General features: G+C 46.4%; 1 protein-coding gene and 1 pseudogene across 1 annotated transcript in view; both read left to right on the top strand.

Moving 5' to 3' along the window:
• Positions 1 to 17,880, top strand: part of LOC147693352 (transient receptor potential cation channel subfamily M member 2-like) — a 3,804,886-nt gene that overhangs the window by 230,665 nt on the left and 3,556,341 nt on the right. The gene's annotated exons all lie outside the window — the stretch shown is intronic.
• Positions 1,470 to 3,183, top strand: LOC147693354 (uncharacterized; annotated as a pseudogene).

Here is a 17,880-nt window from a genome sequence, read left to right as displayed (position 1 = left end):
CCGAAAATTTGGCTGTAGTGGCTTACTATTTCTTCCACAGCCACCTGTAGTTCCTCTGGGCTGAACTTGATCTTCCTTTTTCTCTCACCACCATCCTTTGGGCCTTCCTGTGCCTCCATTCTGTCACTGCTTGCCTGTGGATGGTCTGCTCTTCTCACCTCTGAAGAATTATTTGTTCTCCAGTATTAGGGGTGTCTTTCATAGATTCACATGCCTGAATCATTCCCCGTCGTCGGAGTGGGAGTCCCACGGTACATAAAAAAAGCAATAATATGCCATAATATATATAGCAAATATCAGAAGTACCAAACCAGGAAGTAAAGTAGCACCAGCTACAGTAGAAAAAACCTTCACACTCGTGACTATCCTAGTCATTATGTGTTAGTCCAAACTGCAGCCAATCAGGCAACAGTACTCACCAGAATGTTCTCCCCAGAGGCTCAGACTCTCAGATTTTCTACCGCACCTCGTATGAAGGGAGTCTCCCTGAGCTCTGCTCAGTTTTCTTCAAGATTAGTTAGTTTCTTCAAGTTTTTCAGATGTCTACTTCTAAATCCCTGTTCAGGGCCTGTGATTCGTGTGGGACGCTTAGGCTATTCAAAGAAGATCCCCACCAAAAATGTTTATATTGCCTTTATCCTGACCATAAGGCAAAGGAGTGCAAGATCTGCCGGACCTTCCCCCCTAAGACCATCAAGGACAGAGAAGGACGACTGCTGTTGTGGCTTAACAGACTCAAGGACAAGGAGGACCCTTTGTCTGAGGTAGGAAGCATTGCCTCTGGTTCTTCACTAATTTCCATTAAGAGGAAGGCTGAAACTGAAGTTTCATCTTCAAGGGCGAAGGTGGCAAAGAAGGCCCAATCCTCTCTGGATTCTTCTGGGCCTAGTGTTTCAAAAAAGACTCTTCCACCTGTTAAGATGGATAGTACGCCCTCTAAGAAGTCTGAGAAACCTGCAGTTCCCAAGAAATCTTCACAGTCTGTGCCTCCTCAGTTGCCACCTTTGACAATTTCAACGTCAAAAAAGGATTGTGTTTCCTCTCATGTGGCCACGTCTACCATCTGCACGATGACTTTCTCCTCACCTAAGCCAGCTCTAGTGATGTCTTCGGCCTCATCGCCTACGCTGGTCCATGTGCAGATCAGGCCTATCTCGTCGTCGAATATAGTCCCATCGACGATGGCTAAGGTACCGTCGACGAGCTCCTCGTCTACGAATCTAATGTCGACGGTTGGCTCCCCGTCGACGATGAAAATTGTGCCGTCGACGATGCTCTCGTCGACGAAGCTCTCGCCGACGACGTTGCCGTCGACGATGAAATCCTCGTCGATGATGAAATCCACGTCGACGAAGCTACCGTCGACGACCTTGACGACGTCCCCGTCGACGAAGTTATCGTCGACGACCTCGTCGACGAAGATATCATCTAAAAAGTCGTCGTCGACGAAGATAGATCAATCGTCGACGATGGTGCAGTCGACAAAGCAAAAAATTCAGCAGCAAAAAGCAGGTTCGTCGGCGACGGAGGTGATCCCATCGACGCCACCACTGTCAAGCTGCACTGCCTTACAAGTCTGGTCAGCACAGCCATCTGGGATACCGTTGCCATCACCTGCAACTACAGCTACGCTGTTAAAGAAACGGGCTACTAATGAGGCGATTCCTTCTACGCTGGTAGTGCCAGAGAAGCTTTTGGATTCTGAGGAAGGATCCTATGAGGATGAGAACTTTGGATCAGCCAGAAGTCCGTCTGACCTCCAAATTAAGATTCAAGACAGTGATATGGAGGAAGATATGCAAGAAACAGATCCCTTATCACATGAGGACAGGCCTGCTCCCGGCATGCAAATGCCTGAGGAATTGTTTCGCAATCTACAATACATGCTCAGCGACTACTATAGGCGTTTTCCACCTTCAGAGTCAGGTGACTCTCATGTATCTACGCCAAGACCTAAAACAGCGACGCCGCTTTCAAAGCAGGCACAGCCAGTTGTTTCTGTGGCGTTGGAGGAAGGACTTCCAGCATTGTCTGCGTCACAAGTCACAGCTCCTCAAACAGAGAATGAAGAGTACTCAGATAATGAGGAGCAGGAAGAAGGAGAATTAGACAATAGGTCAGAATCGTCGGAGTATGAGGATTACAATGCAAACACACCCTCTCCGGCAGAGCCTACAACATCAGAGTCATCTCCTGTGGACATTGCCTCATTCCACAAGATCATGGATAGAGCAACAAGGAGGTTCCTGATAACTATGGAGTCAAAACAAGAAGACTGCTTCTTGTATGACTTCAAGTCTTCGCCACAAAAACAGAGTTGGACCATTCCAATCATAGATTTCATATGGAAGGAAGGACTGAAGATCATGTCCAAACCAAATTCTTTGCCAGCAGTGCTCCCGAGAGTGGATAAAAAATATAGAGCGCCAAATTCATCTCCAGCGTGCCTCATTGGACAAGCGAAAGCAGACTCTGTGGTAGCGCAGGCAGCGCAAAAGAGATCTACTAACCCAACATCTCAGGTCTCTGTTCCGCCAGATAAAGACGGGAGACGTATAGATTCAATCGTGGAAAAAAGTTTCTACAATTGCAGCTACAACTATTAGAGCCGCTAACTCTCTAGCCATATTAGGGAGATACGATAGGCAGATGTAGTCGGACATCTCGCCGTATGTGGACAAACTTCCCGAGCCAGATCGGGCTGAAGCAAAGAAGATCCTTCAGGAAGGAGAGTGCGTCTCATCTGAGATGATTGATGCTGCAGTGGACGTTGCTGCCACAGGTTTTCGTCAGCTAGCGGGTGCAGCTGTTCTCAGGAGGCAAGAATGGTTGAACGGAACATCCTTTCGACAGGAGGTCCAAACAAGGATTATAGATATGGCATATGATGGAGAGTATTTATTTGGAAAGCATGTAGACGAAGCTCTGGAAGCCATCAAGAAGGATACTGAGACAGCACGTTCGCTGGGCCCTTTACAATACAGGAAGTCTTCCTTTCGTGGAGCAAGAGGAAGAGGGAATTTCTCTAATAGAGGAGGCTATAACCAACAGCGCTCCTATACTTCCGCCCAGGGAAACCAAAGATACCAGCCATATCGTCAACAGACTTACGGACAGAGAAAAGGAAATTTTTCTCAGTCTCGAGGAAACTCCAACTATCGCGGAAGAGACAATAAAAAGTGAGAAACGCATCGCGGTCTTGCAGCGGCTGTTGATCCTAAGGGGCCTCATCTGTTGACCGGCAGGGCTGCGAGGACAGAGCGGTGGACTCCACGGACCAGGAGTCCCCGCGCGCCCGTTTCCAGCTGGGCTCCTCTCCCTGCCGGCCCCGCCCCCTCGGAGACCCTGTAAAGCTACAAAGAGGAAGTACCATCCCCGCAGCGCGGGAGCGCGCGGGGGGGTGCCGGGAGAAGCCCGGGACAAGGGCGGGACCGTCTGTGGCCGTCCGTGGTCGGACAAGGTTGGGTTGGGCCCAGAGTCCTGGTTAAAATCACATTTTGTTTTACATCATTTAGACGTGTGTGGTACCTAGCTGTATTGTATTTAATTGAGAGGGGCCCTACCGGTATTTTTAGGTGGCATAGTGGATGTTTTAATATTTATATTGTACTTTATATACATCATCCCACTCAGCCCCTAAACATGGCTTTAAGATCTGGGAAACAGCGTCTAGTTCATATACAAACCTCTAAGGGTGTTGTTTCTGGTCCCCTTGATGCTTTTATCACCAGAGCGACGGGAATCCTAGAAAAGGAAATAGAAATGGTAGAACACAGACTGTCCCTGGATTTAGTTACCGGGAAGCGTTCTTCAATTGGTGCCCTAGCCTGTGTTAAAAGCCTTGTAACTAACGCTGCTTTTAATTGTGTTTCTACCACAGAAACAGAGGCGATAGTCCATGTAGATGGAGATGGAGCTATCATATTTCCACCCCATGATAACATAGAACAGAACCCAAATACTAATCAGACAAGCTATGAGGATGATAGCCAATTTATTGAGGATGACGAATGCAGCCCGTCTGATGCATCACAATCTTATGTTCCCACTTCCCCCAGTGTGTCCAACTTACCACAAGACACCATAAACCCAACATCCCGGAAAAGAAAACACGTATCAAGTCCACAGGGGGAAAAGGTCCAAAAACAACCCAAAACTGATCTCACTAACAGGGTGAGTTTATCCCTCTCCCAGCCCCATCAAGGTCCCCCAATGGTGTATTGCCCCTCATTAGCTCCCTCTGGGCCATCAAATCCTTGCCCAACCTGTCTTAGCAGTGATGATATTTTGTTGGCAAAGATGGAAGCAATGTTAAAAACTATATTGCTCCCGGTCTTAGAGAGAACAAGGCTGATGACCGCTAAAATAGATGTTCTAGAATCAGCTGTTAATACCAACTTGGGTCTTCTGCAAAAACTAACAACACCCGTTACTGGGATAGGGGTCGGTAATTCAACGGGGGGTATAAAACAACGAGCGGGAAAATCTACAGCGATCCCTGCAGGGATTTCAGCTGCTAATAATAAGAAACCTCTACCAGGGGTAAAACCTGCTGCTACATTTACTACTGTCAGTAGAGCTTCCGCAAAGGATGTTCCGAGGGATAAACGCCCAACAACTGCTAATAATGTCCCAGTGAAACATCCCTTGCCGAATGGCATGTTAAATCAAGCAATCAATACCCCAGTGCAAATACCAACAATGGGTAAAGACCAGAACAATTCCCAACCACCCAGGTCTCAGAGGACGGATAATCGAAAAACACGACCAACACCCAGAGTTAACTTACCACCAGAAGCGTCTCAATACACCATCGTCTTAACCGGGGTGGCCCCTTTAAAAGATGGTACTAAAGAGACCCAAGGGGACTTGCGGAATAAGGTTATATTTTGGTTAAATAAACATCGTCCTCTGCCCCCCTCATCCCCCACTGAAATCCTCTATGTAAGGAGAGTTGATTGGGTGGGTAAGGGCTTAAAAGATTTAGAAGGGGACTGTATTTTGATTTCTTTTAAAGACCCCTGGGTGGTGGACAGAATTCGAAGGAAACCAAGATTTGCCCGTCTTGGCGATGTTCAGACCCTGCACCTTGGTTATTTCTACCCCCATACCCACATCAACTATCCAATGGGCCCCAATCAGTGGAAAATAAGAGGGGGGAGGTCTCGAGAGCCGATAACACCCTACCCTCAACAGTACCCCCCGCTCTTTAACCACTTTGAGGCGCTGTCGAGCTTAGAATGGATAGATTGACTGTGTGCATCCAGCCTGTCACCTAATCAGTTTATTGAGAACGGGGAAGGAGTGCAATATTCACCCAACTCTGTTTTGGAATCAAATAAGGACTACCAGCCTATGTCCCACAAGAAAGCTAGAATACCGGCTACGCCAGTTGGGGAAAGGGTGTCATTTGTTAAAATGGAAGGAAATAGAGCCAGTAATAGGCCAACAAGTGTCAGCTTACTTAATCTCCATTCCCCTGCCAAGGTCAGCAATAACCCCGTAGTAACCGACCCATCGATATCTAACATTGTGTCCTGGAATGTAGCCGGAGCAAAGATTTGTTTGGACTCCGAGGATTGGTTAGAGTTCATTGATAAATACGAGGTTGTGTTACTACAAGAAACCTGGGCTACAGCACCCATATACAAAGCCGGGTTCATAAACTTTTTTAAACCCGCAATAAAGAGTAATAAAGGGCGTGCATCTGGGGGACTGACAACGTGGGTAAAACAGGCTAGGGGCTACTCAGTCTCTGAATTGTATGTGGAAAACCCTGGCATTTTGGCAATTAGGTTGCGTAAGGCAGGGGGTCAGGATATGCTTATTATTAATATTTATTCACGAGGCCTTCCTGGTGGGCGATGTCCCCAGCTGATAGGTGTCCTGGACAATCTTTTAACTGGCTGGAATAAAGGAACATTTATCATGTTAGCTGGTGATATAAACTGCACTATCGAGCCACTCTATCTGCCTGAGGATAATTGGGGGTTTGCAGAGGATGCTACATGGAAAATCCCGGAACTAACAAACCAAACACCTGTTAAAGCAACGGAGGCCGCCCTGAGCTGGACCGCCTTTTGTCTCACCTGGGGATTAAGGGCCGTAAATGGTCGTACCAAATCGGACATTGGCGCCAATTTCACATTTGATAATGGTGTGAGAAAAAGTCGTATTGACTATATTTTTTTAAAAATGGAACTTTGGAGCCTAATTGTTGATATGGAAATTGTTATGCGTCCGGAAAGCGATCACAATCCCCTGTCTATGAAACTTAAAATGTATGATCTGATAAGACTAGCGGAGCCGGATCCTAGGGGGCAAGGGGTTTTAACTATATCAAATGATCGGAGGAGATTGAAATGGTCCACCATATCAATTGATGCAACCATACAGGCTAGTATAGAAAATGTGGTGAAGTCTGCATTAAATAACATGAGGACTGATGTTGTTGGGAGGGGTCAGACTGAACTAGATAAGATTATGGGCATGCATGATAAATGTTTTATTGAGCTTAAACAACTTCTCTTGAAACCCTGTAAGAAAGGTACTGGGCATCTGCAAGCCCCAAGAGCAAAATGGTACAATAGAGAGTGTAGGGAGGCCCATAGCTCTTTAATTGAGAAAGTTAAATCCAGAAATATGAGCGCAGTAAAGGTGGCTAGGCAAAGATATAAAAGAGTACAATGGGAAGCTAAGAGGGCATGGGAAGATGATTATTGGGCAGACCTTTTGGACGCCAGTAAGTCCAATAATCAGACTAAATTCTGGGATATTGTTAAATGTGGTAAGGATGGTGACTTTCGTATCCCATCCAATCATGTATCCCCTGAAGCCTGGATAAATTATTATTCCTCTCAATTTTGTTCAGAGGCCGCTGATTCCCTGCCCACACTGAACTTGTTACATGTAACGACCCCTTGTGATGTGATCATGACCTTCACTGAAACAGAAACGGAGATAGCCCTAGGCCTGACAAAGCGGGGGAAAGCCCCTGGGTTGGATCAAATCCCAGCTGACCTGTTTAAGGCCAATACAGGCCTTTGGGTACCCTATTTAACAAACATAGCCAACGCTATAGCGAGAGGAGCCTGTATCCCCAAAACATGGAAGGGGGCTGAGATTCTCCCTATACATAAAAAGGGAGATAGATAAAACCCAGGTAACTATCGCCCGATTAGCTTAATTGATTGTTTTCAAAAAGTCTTCGCCCGCATGATCTTGGCGAGAGTGCAGGGGTGGATGGACCTTGAAAACATACTGTCCCCAATGCAGGCGGGCTTTAGATCTGGTACAAGTACCATTGATCAGGTGCTACGCTTCTGTTTGATCTTTTGGAAGGTTGTTACGCTTGGTGGTGGTACTATTTTTGCTGCCTTCATAAATTTGAAGTCAGGTTTCGATCTGGTACCGAGGGGAAAATTATGGCAGGTTTTAAGGGATTTGGGCATGCCGGGTGAATTAGTTGAGATGATTATTAGACTACATGACGAGAACTACGCCAGGGTAAGATGGGGAGCACAAGGTCAATTTACGGACTCGTTTCCAGTAACACGAGGAGTTCGCCAGGGGTGCGTTCTCGCTCCCACCCTTTTTTTACTCTTTTTTGACCAAGTAGTTAAATTCTTTATGTCCACTCATACCGATGCTCCATCCTTGGCGGGGACTAAATTCCCTATGTTGATCTTTGCCGACGACACCCTACTCCTATCAAAGACCCGGGGAGGCCTACAGCGGGCCTTAAACCATTTTGGGGAGTTTTGTAAAAAAAATGAACTCCAGATAAACGTGGGTAAAACCAAGTTTATGGTTTTATCCAGGAAAAATCTAATACGCAGCAGCCTACAACTGAATGGGGTCAACTTGGATCAAGTTGAAACCATGTTGTATCTGGGGGTCACCTTGGACTGTCGTCTGTCCTGGAAAGATCAAATAGCGACACAACAGTTAAAACTAGCCCAATTGACTGGATGTCTTCTGCGGGAGCAGAGGAAATCCATCACAAAACGGGTTATCCCCGCCCTGAGAATATATGACACCAAAATAAATGCAGCCACACTTTATGGAGCAGAGCTATGGGGGTATATGGATCTTTCGAGTCTATATAGAACTCAGTGTAGATTTCTCCGCAACTTGGCAGGGTTACCCCAATCGACTCCATTGATCCCTCTCTGTCATGACATGGGTTGTCTTCCAATTATGGACATGGCAAGATATAGAGTAGTGTCCACTTGGAGGCGCATATGGACCTCTGAGGATCTCGTACTGTTTGCAAAAGAGCTAGCAGAAGTGAAGGCCATGGGGGGGTCTGAGCGGATCCCATGGCTCCGCTCGGTGAAAAAGACTCTGTGCGACATGGGCTTAATCCATCTGTGGTTGTCCCCAGGTACTAACACTTTTCCCTCGAAAAAGGAATTTAAGGACTTATTTTGGGCCTCAACCCGTCTTTCCCTGGTACATGCCTCTAGTTCTGAGGGTCTAACGGGGCGTTTTCTAAGCTTTAAGCTGGATCCTGCCCGCGAGACCTACTGGGATTCCATTACCAGGCCATTGGATTAAAAATGGTATCATCAATTCCGGGTGGGCTCATTACCCTTGATTTCCTTTACTTCATCCTGGGGTAAAACCTCCTCAAGCCTTTGTAGCTGTTGCCCTGACTGTAAAGAAACTGAGGGCCATTTTCTGTTCGCCTGTCCTCAATATATAGAACCCCGCTCCAAGTGGCTAAAACCCATTTTTAAACGATTATCCTGTAGAAAATCCTCGGATGCAAAATGGGCCCTAAAAACAAATACTTCTGAATTCATCGTGATATGCTTGGCCAAGTTTTTAGGCTGGGCTTGGGTAATTAGAGCCAGAAGGAACCCAACTTTTTCCTAATTATATCTTGTAATGTTTTTTTGTGTGTTTATTGAATTTCAAGAATCAGGCTTATTTAATGTCTTGTGGAACTAACATATGTTTAATAACTTTTTAGCTGTGGTTTCTAGTCTTTGTGTAAATTTGATAACATGTTTAAGTTTGGCTTCATATAATTATTGGTATGTCGTGATGATTTTTGATTGTTTATGAATGTTTTCTTTTTTCTTTTTGTCTTTTATGATTTTATTATCGAAATAAAGACATTAAAACCTGAGAAACGCATCCTGCCACCACTTTGTCCCAACCCGAACCAAATTGGAGGAAAAATATCACAAAATTACTTAAATTGGTCCAAGATTACCACAGACAAATGGGTTCTGGATGTGGTAGCCAGAGGTCACATTTTGAAATTCGTAAAAACTCCTCCAAACTCCCCCCCAAGAGGACCACCTCCAGCACATCTCAAGGAGCTGTTTGCCCAGATCAACACTATGATTCGAAAAGGAGCAATAGAAAGGGTACCTCATCATCAGAAAGGAAAAGGCTTCTTCTCAAGATTTTTCCTTATTCGCAAGAAGGCGGGGGAATTGCGACCCATCCTCGACCTGCGTGCCCTCAACAAATTCCTCAAAAAACTGTCATTCAGGATGCTGACACTTCAAGAAATCCTCCATTTTCTTTCTGCAGGAGAGTATATGGCAACACTCGACCTTCAGGATGCATACTTCCATGTTCCAATTTTTCCCAGTCACCGGAAGTTTCTAAGGTTCAGAGTGGCTGGCAGGGACTTCCAGTTCAAAGTTCTTCCCTTTGGACTGCGCTCAGCCCCCAGAGTGTTCACAAAGATACTGGACCCGGTGGCAGCCCACCTTCGGTTGCAGTCAATACAGATATATCCATATCTAGACGATTGCCTTATCAAGGCCAGTTCTTTCAACATGGTAAAAACTCACATTCAAAAAACTCTGTCACTGATGCAAAGCCTGGGTTTCTCAGTGAACTTCGAGAAATCGCACCTAACGCCAGCAAGGAGAAAGACTTTCTTGGGAGCGACACTGGACACCAAGCTCGCCCAAGTATTTATCTCAAAGGAGAGACAGGAAAAGATACAGCGGCTGGCTGCTGCACTGTTGTTAAAAAGGTGCGTTTCAGTACGCATGTTCAAGTCCTTCATAGGGATGATTTCTTCCTGTATTCTTCTCACCCCCAACTGTCGTCTTCGGATGAGGCTCTTGCAAGAGGAGCTCAGTCGCCAGTGGATACAGGTGTCGCGGTCCTTCGAGGATATCATAAAAATAACACCACAAATGCGAGAAGCCATCCAATGGTGGAGTCAAGGTTGCAACATACAAGTGGGTGCTCTTTCCTCACGGAGGTGCCCAGGTTCATAGTGACGACAGACGCTTCAATGACAGGCTGGGGTGCACACCTCCAAGGCATGACGGTCAGCGGGAAATGGGACAAAATCCAAATGAAATGGCACATAAACAGGCTAGAATTGCACGCCATCTTTCTAGCCCTGAAGTCCTTTCAGGCGACCCTAGAAGGTGCCACAGTCTTGGTTCGGACAGACAACACCACCTGCATGCATTACCTAAACAAGCAGGGAGGCACAAGATCAGCCCGGCTGTCGCACCAGGCACAAGAGATTTGGAGCTGGGCCCTGACTCACAATATCCATCTGTCAGCTGTCCATGTCCCGGGAATCGCGAATGTGTTAGCGGACTGTCTCAGCAGATCCACAGGTTGCACTCTCGAGTGGGAACTACATCAACCATCTCTAGACCGCATCTTTCAGACATGGGGGCATCCGGATCTGGACTTGTTTGCGACGCACCAGAACCGGAAATGCCCATACTTTGCAAGCTGGGTTCCCCACAAGGACTCGTGCGGGGATGCCCTTTCGATGAGTTGGTATCAAATATTCGCTCACGCTTTTCCACCGATACCACTGATCCCGAAAGTCATCAAGAAGATGAAGAAGCAACCATGCCGGTTGATACTGATTGCTCCACGATGGCCCCGGCAATACTGGTTCACCGAGCTGCTCCTTCTCTCGGAATGCAACCCTATCCAACTTCCTCGCATTCCGAATCTTCTCTCTACCCACAAGGGCAGAGTGTACCATCCGGACCCGAACTCGCTGAAATTGTCGGCTTGGCTCCTCAGCACAAGGAATTTGCACACTTAAACATTCCGCAGGATTGCAAGGAGGTACTGGCGAAGGCCAGAGCTCCATCTACGATCAAGACCTACAAACTTAAGTGGAGGCGTTTCTGGGCATGGTGCCAGTCTAATGGTCTTCATCCCATTCATGCCAAGCCAGAGCAAATTCTACCCTTCTTTTTGCACTTGGCCAGATTGGGTTTGGCGCATTCTACTCTTAAGGTCTTCCTGGCTGCCATTTCCAGATTTCGTCAGGATGGATCAAATTCTTTGTTTTCCGTGCGGATTATACAGCAATTTTTCAAAGGATTGTTTCGTATGTTTCCGCCTGTGCAGAAACCTCCTCCTACATGGCATCTGAATGTCGTACTAACTCAGCTCATGCGTCACCCTTTCGAGCCGATCCATAAGGTGGACCTGAAATTTTTAACATGGAAAGAGTCATTGTTACTGGCTTTAACATCTGCTAGAAGAGTTAGCGATATTCAGGCATTCGCATCTAGATCGCCTTTCATCCAATTTACCACTGACTCGGTAGTACTACGTACTAATCCTACGTACATGCCAAAAGTGCCTTTGGATTTTCATCTGAATGAGCTGGTTGTCCTCAAGACATTCTTTCCAACCCCACAGTCTCTGGCTGAACGAGCACTGCATTCGTTGGATATTAGGAGATGCCTCAAGTTTTACCTATCAAGAACCTCTGCCATCCGCAAGACAGACCAGCTGTTCGTGGCTTATGGGCGGCAACGCCAGGGCTGTGCAGTTTCAAAACAGACCATTGCTAGATGGGTCTCCTCTACAATTGGGCTTTGTCATCAGCAGGCCGGTAGACCCTTACAGGCCTTGCCAAGAGCACATTCTACAAGGGCGGTTAGCTCTTCCACTGCCCTTTTTGCTGGTGTGCCTCTTCAACTGATCTGCAGAGCTGCTACGTGGTCTAGCAGGCACACCTTTACTAGACACTACTGTCTAGATTCAGCAGACGACGCAGATGCTTCGGTTGGACAGCAGTGCTGCGCAATCTTTTCAAATAAGGTGAGCCTCTGTTTCCACCTCCTCCTCTATGCTCTTTAGACGTTATTTCAGATGTTGATGATTATTGTTATACATGTATACTGTATATATATATATATTTGATACTCTGACGTCTACGAGCGTTATGCTAGGAGTACTGCTTACTATTCTGATTCAGGCATGTGAATCTATGAAAGACACCCCAAATACTGGAGAAGAACAATAGTTACTTACCTGTAAACAGGTGGTTCTCCAGTATTGGTGTCTTTCATAGATTCACATGCAACCCGCCCGCTTCCCCCCCAGAGACTCACTCAGGCATTATGGGGTTTCACTCCTGTGCGAGAAAATCTGAGAGCCTGAGCCTCTTGGGAGAACATTCTGGTGGGTACTGTCTCCTGATTGGCTGCAGTTTGGACTAACACATAATGACTAGGATAGTCACGAGTGTGAAGGTTATTTCTACTGTAGCTGGTGCTACTTTACTTCCTGGTTTGGTACTTCTGATATTTGCTATATATATTATGGCATATTATTGCTTTTTTATGTACCGTGGGACTCCCACTCCGACGACGGGGAATGATTCAAGCATGTGAATCTATGAAAGACACCAATACTGGAGAACCACCTGTTTACAGGTAAGTAACTATTGTTCTTCTGTTGGTTTCCACCTGCATGGGTGTGGCCGCTCCCAGGTACTGGGGTGGGGTGCTTCACTCTCATTGGTTGGATTCACAGGGCGTTGGTTGTGGGGTGTGTATGCTGTCCCTGATTGGTTGGCAGGCTCACATGGCGTGTTTCAAACTGCTGAATCGGTAATTACCGATACGGTAATTACCGATTCGGTAATTGCAGATTCGGATTTCTCAAATTCGGTGAATCCCATTCATTCCTATGGGCCATGTGGCCCATAGCAGTGCTTGCGTTTCTCCGACTCGGTATTTACCGTCTCGGGTTTTTCCGATTCGGTAATTACCGATTTGGGTTACCGACTCATACCGATTCGGTATCTTTTACTGACTTTTTACTTACATCCTATTTACCGATTCAGGAATACCGATTCGGTATGAGTCGGTATTTATGAATCCGTAAATGGAAATTACCTAAGTCTTCCCAGGTATTTTGTACATTCTTCCAGTTTGAAAACTTGGTCATTATGATATAGGGCTTTGTAGAATTTCTTTAAACAGTTTAGTATTTCCTTAGGTATAGTGTGTGTTTGGTTGTTTGTGTCTTTAAAGCAATGGTATATTGATTTTGTTTGTGTTTGAGGTAGGATGCAAGCATTTTACCCGCTTTATTAGCTTCACAAAGTTTGAGACCTTTAGATTTGTTTATCCAAACCCCTGCACGTGCGCTTACGATTTTGTTGTAATCAAATTTCTTTTGTGGTAATTGGTTGAGGTTATCATTGTTAAGGGAATTGACGTGAGATATTTCCAGCTGTTTCATTTCCTGTTCTAACTTGAATAGTTTAGCGTTATAGGCTTTATTGATTTTCGTTTTGATTTTGATGAGAACTGTTAATAATGAAAGGCCCTCCTGTCTGTATATCTTAGCATTCGTGCCACCATCTTGTTATCCGGACGCCATTTTATATTATAATCGAAACTGCTGCTTGGTTATTTTCATTTCCCAATGTTGAGCTTTTCTTTCTATAATTGCAAGTGTTCTTGTTAGTGGATGCCTTTCTTGTTAGATAGAGTCCTTCTCCCACCTGTCTGGTGGGGAGGATAGGCCACACGACCGTGGGCAGCGATAGCCTGTGCCCAGCTGCAGAAATCAAAACTTATGTTCTGCACCCCCATTGTAATAAGACACCTGGCAGTGTTTTTCCATAGTAGACAGGTCTTTGTGGACTCCACAACGTACATGATGTAATTGTATGCTTACGGGGTCCAGTCCCTCAGCAGCCATCCCAGGAGGCTGATCAGACTGGGCTCCGCTGCAGTTTAATCAATAATAATCTGGTTTGTATTCTCTGTCTGACCGACTCTTTATTTGTAGGAAGGCAGAGAAGGTGGTCGTGAGTGACCTGACTGATCCTTTTCTGGTCACTTCCTTCAGTGGGAGCCCAAACAAAGACTCCATTGGGTGACCTTGTCCTCGCCCGCGGATGGGTGAGGAGGACGGGCCGTGTTGGATCGGGGGACCCCTGCACGATAGAGTTTTGTACTCGCAGGTGCCCCGCCTGTCTGATCAGGCGCTGCATCGCCCAGTGGTCATCCCGACTGGGGTCCTGAATGGCGAGACCCTTGGATCTGACCGTTTGGTCAGAAGGGTCAGCAGTGGAGAATAAACTCGTTTGACCTGTGTGCACTAGGTGAGCTTGTTTGGTACTTTGTCATCATGATGTTTGTTTGGCAGGGACTTTGGTTGGTTTAGGAATGCGTTTTAGACATGCGCTTGCATCTGATTTTTAATTTGGTACCATTGTGGTGTGGTAATTTGTGATTGATGCAATCCGCGGAAGCGACCTTTGGTAAAACAAAAGTGCATTTTGGTGCAATTGTGTGGAGAATGTGTTTTTGTGTGTGAACAGAATGCCTTGTTTTGTTGTGTGAGGTGTTGTTGTTTTTTTGCTGATACTCGATTGGAGGAAAGGAAGCCCGCACCTGATGATGGTACTCCGAATTATGATATGTATGTCAAATACGGCCTTGGCCCTAATATATTTAGTACATTATGGCACAAATATACAAGGGACAATGCTGAATTGCAGTGGCCGTCAACAGGCACCTTTGATGAGCAGAAATTGAATTATTTGCTGGAAAAATTGTTGCTAAACGTAGCAGGCAGTCGATGTTTGGTTATCTTCAGGTATGGCGAAAGGAAGCTAAACAGAGACGACTGAGGGTGGAAAGGGAGAGGACATAGGCACTGACTCAGAAAGTAGTGGTGCATGATAGAGAGAAAGTGAAGAAGGGTATAGAGTTTGCTGATAGGAGGTTTCAATTGCAATGTGATAAGTCCTATTTTGCTAGGGAGGAGTCAGACATTTTTGTGGAACAACTATTCTATTGGAAGACAGACCGCCTCCCCCTTATGCCCCGCATAGAACATATCCTGTCGTCCCACTGCCCTTGCCATCTGCTTCTGGCCCCTACTGTTCCTGCTGTTTTTGGTAGTGATCAAAGTGCTTTGGTTCCGGCATCACCAGCTTCCTCTTTGGCTCCATCCTCCACATTCGCTGTGGCTGCTAATCTTTCTGCCACCCCTGTTGTTACGGCGTCACTCTCTCCTTCACAGATGCCTACTACCCAGCCCATGTTGACCTTGATGCCTCCCCCTTCGATTACTGTGTTGTTCCCTCTTCTCTCTTCTGCCCCCTTGCTAGGTGCCGAGACACCAGTGCGTGGCCAATACAATGGGGATGGGGCAGTTGCAAAGGAGGGATTGGGGCAGGTGTTGATTCAATTTGATTTGGGAGATATGGAGAAGAAGACTGCCCATTGGGCCTGTAATCCTATTTATGGCGATGGAAATGTATGGAGGGTGTTAAAGGACTATGAGCCGTTTGTCCAGCAGCATGCCCTTAAGCACATGTCCGCTACTTTGAATGGACTATGGGAACAGTGTTTTAAAGGTGTTGCCCTCAGCATTTTTATGATGTTAGAGACGAAGTGTATGCCACGGGCATGGCTGCCAATAAGGTTTTTGCTAATGTTATCACATTGATTTGATATTGAGGTAGATTCCATCAGAATGTCCAACAACAATATCTCAGTTCCGATGAGGGAAGTTCACCCCATTTTCCACTCGGCGATCCCAGAGCTACGTGATCAGCATGATCAGGTAACTAGGCAATGAGTAGAGGCCTGTTTTCAAGAACAATGAGTTACTCCATGAAGAGGAGTGACGGCTGTGCAATTAAGGCTCAGTCACATGACCCCAGAAAAAAATCCTACTGGGTGCTATAAAAAGCATATGGTCATTTTTGCTAAGTTCATCTATCACTCCCGCACAGCTCTTATGGACAGGTCAACCTTGGCACCGCGTGGGAACTATCTGGATGAGGGTCCTACGCAGTCTGGCCCCCACTGTAAGTTTGCTTTGGCGCATCTAAAGGACTAACACTAATTGCATTTTATAAAACAAAAACACCAAATGGTGGTTTTAGGATATATTATTCTATTTTAATTATCCCTTTTATATTGATCGCCCTTTTGTATTGGTTTTTATTAATCACAGAAATAAAGAATCATTGTCATTGTACTATAAAAAATTGACAGGCTGCTGCAATGACGTTGGCGGATATTAAAATGTTTTTGGGCTTATTGGTGCCAGTGGTTCTCTTCCTGGGGATCCTCATCAATAGTCATAAGCATTAGAATATTCCCGCCCATTCGCAGTACCCTGGAGACACTATATTATATGTGCCCCACATATATATATATAAATAATATATATATAAAAACAAGCAATAGCAGCCAAATCACATTAGAGCTGAAATATGCTGTGAAGAATTTCTACCACACATGTATAATAAGCATTAGAAACATGAGAAACAACACCAAAGATTGTTTAGAAACTGTTTTAATGCTCAGAAAGCAGTAGAAATTCTCATAAGTCACTGGAAGCATAGGAAGCTCCCAGGCTGCATTGCAAACACAGTCTAAAAAAGACTGAAAAGCTAACCTGTAGCTGAATAGCAATAAACTGACACCATGCCTTTAAGGCACTCATGACCCCCTGTATCCCATCATGCCCAAGGGGTGACAGTTAGGCCAGTTGTTCTTTCCGGCTCCTTCAGAGAAGGACCCTGGTTACACAGCTCCACTATTTTTCTGGTTTTTGACAGAAAAATACTTCACTTTTGACAACTTTTACTCTTACTTCGACATTTAACATCTAGTCAAGTAAGATACTTCTTTTTTCAGTCAGTTTAGTGAACATTTTCTTCTGAGAATGCCTTCACTATTTGACAAATGTCCTTCTTGTGGCAACAAGTCGGCAAAATCAGACAACCACAACATCTGCATCCTGTGTCTGCCTGAAGATCATGATCCAGGCACCTGTCCACATTGTGAGCACCTGTCAGGAAGAACTCTCAAAGACAGGGAGAGGATTCGCATTTATGGCCCGGCTCACAGGGCTTCAAGAGGAGGATCACCGGTGAAGAAGGGCTCCAAGAAGGTTCATACATCTTCTAAAAAGAAGTCTTCATACCCTTCAACTTCAGCGTCGGGCTCGGCGCTGAGAGAAGAACCACAGGTGGATTTTTCCTCTTCAAAACTACCGTCGACAGCGGGCTCGCCGACGAAGAGAAGACCAGGTACGTCGACGACATCGAAAGTTCCAGCTCCGTCGTCGAAATCCCCTCCGCCGGCGTCAACCGGGCGACGATCGGCGTCGAGGAAGGCGACTCCGCCGCCGTCAACCGGGCGACGGTCGGCGTCGAGATCCATTACCCCTCCGCCGTCGTCAACCAGGCGACGACCGGCGTCGAGGGAGGTCACTCCGCCGTCGTCAACCAGGCGACGACCGGCGTCAAGAAGTGTGACCCCTCCGCCGTCGCCCAAGAAACGGCGCTCGGCGCCGAAGACCAAGACCCCTCCGCCGTCGACAGTAGCTCGTCGATCTGCGTCGAGGACCCAGTCTCCGTCAGTGCAGTGTCGGCGTCGAGGGTGCCCAATACCCCTCCGCCGTCGTCGCACAGGCACTCGACGTCGAGACAGAGAACTCCGTCGACGGCTGGCCATCGCCGTTCGACGTCGAGGCAGAGGGCTCCGTCGACGACTGGACATCGTCGTTCGACGTCGAGAGAGAAGCCTCCGTCGACGACAGGACATCGTCGTTCGACGTCGAGACAGAGAATTCCGTCGACGGCCGGTC

This window comes from Lissotriton vulgaris, chromosome 8, assembly GCF_964263255.1.
Source record: "Lissotriton vulgaris chromosome 8, aLisVul1.2, whole genome shotgun sequence".
Lineage (NCBI taxonomy): Eukaryota > Metazoa > Chordata > Amphibia > Caudata > Salamandridae > Lissotriton > Lissotriton vulgaris.
The sequence above is the reverse complement of the archived record's forward strand: the minus strand, read 5'-3'. Positions and strand labels throughout refer to the sequence as shown.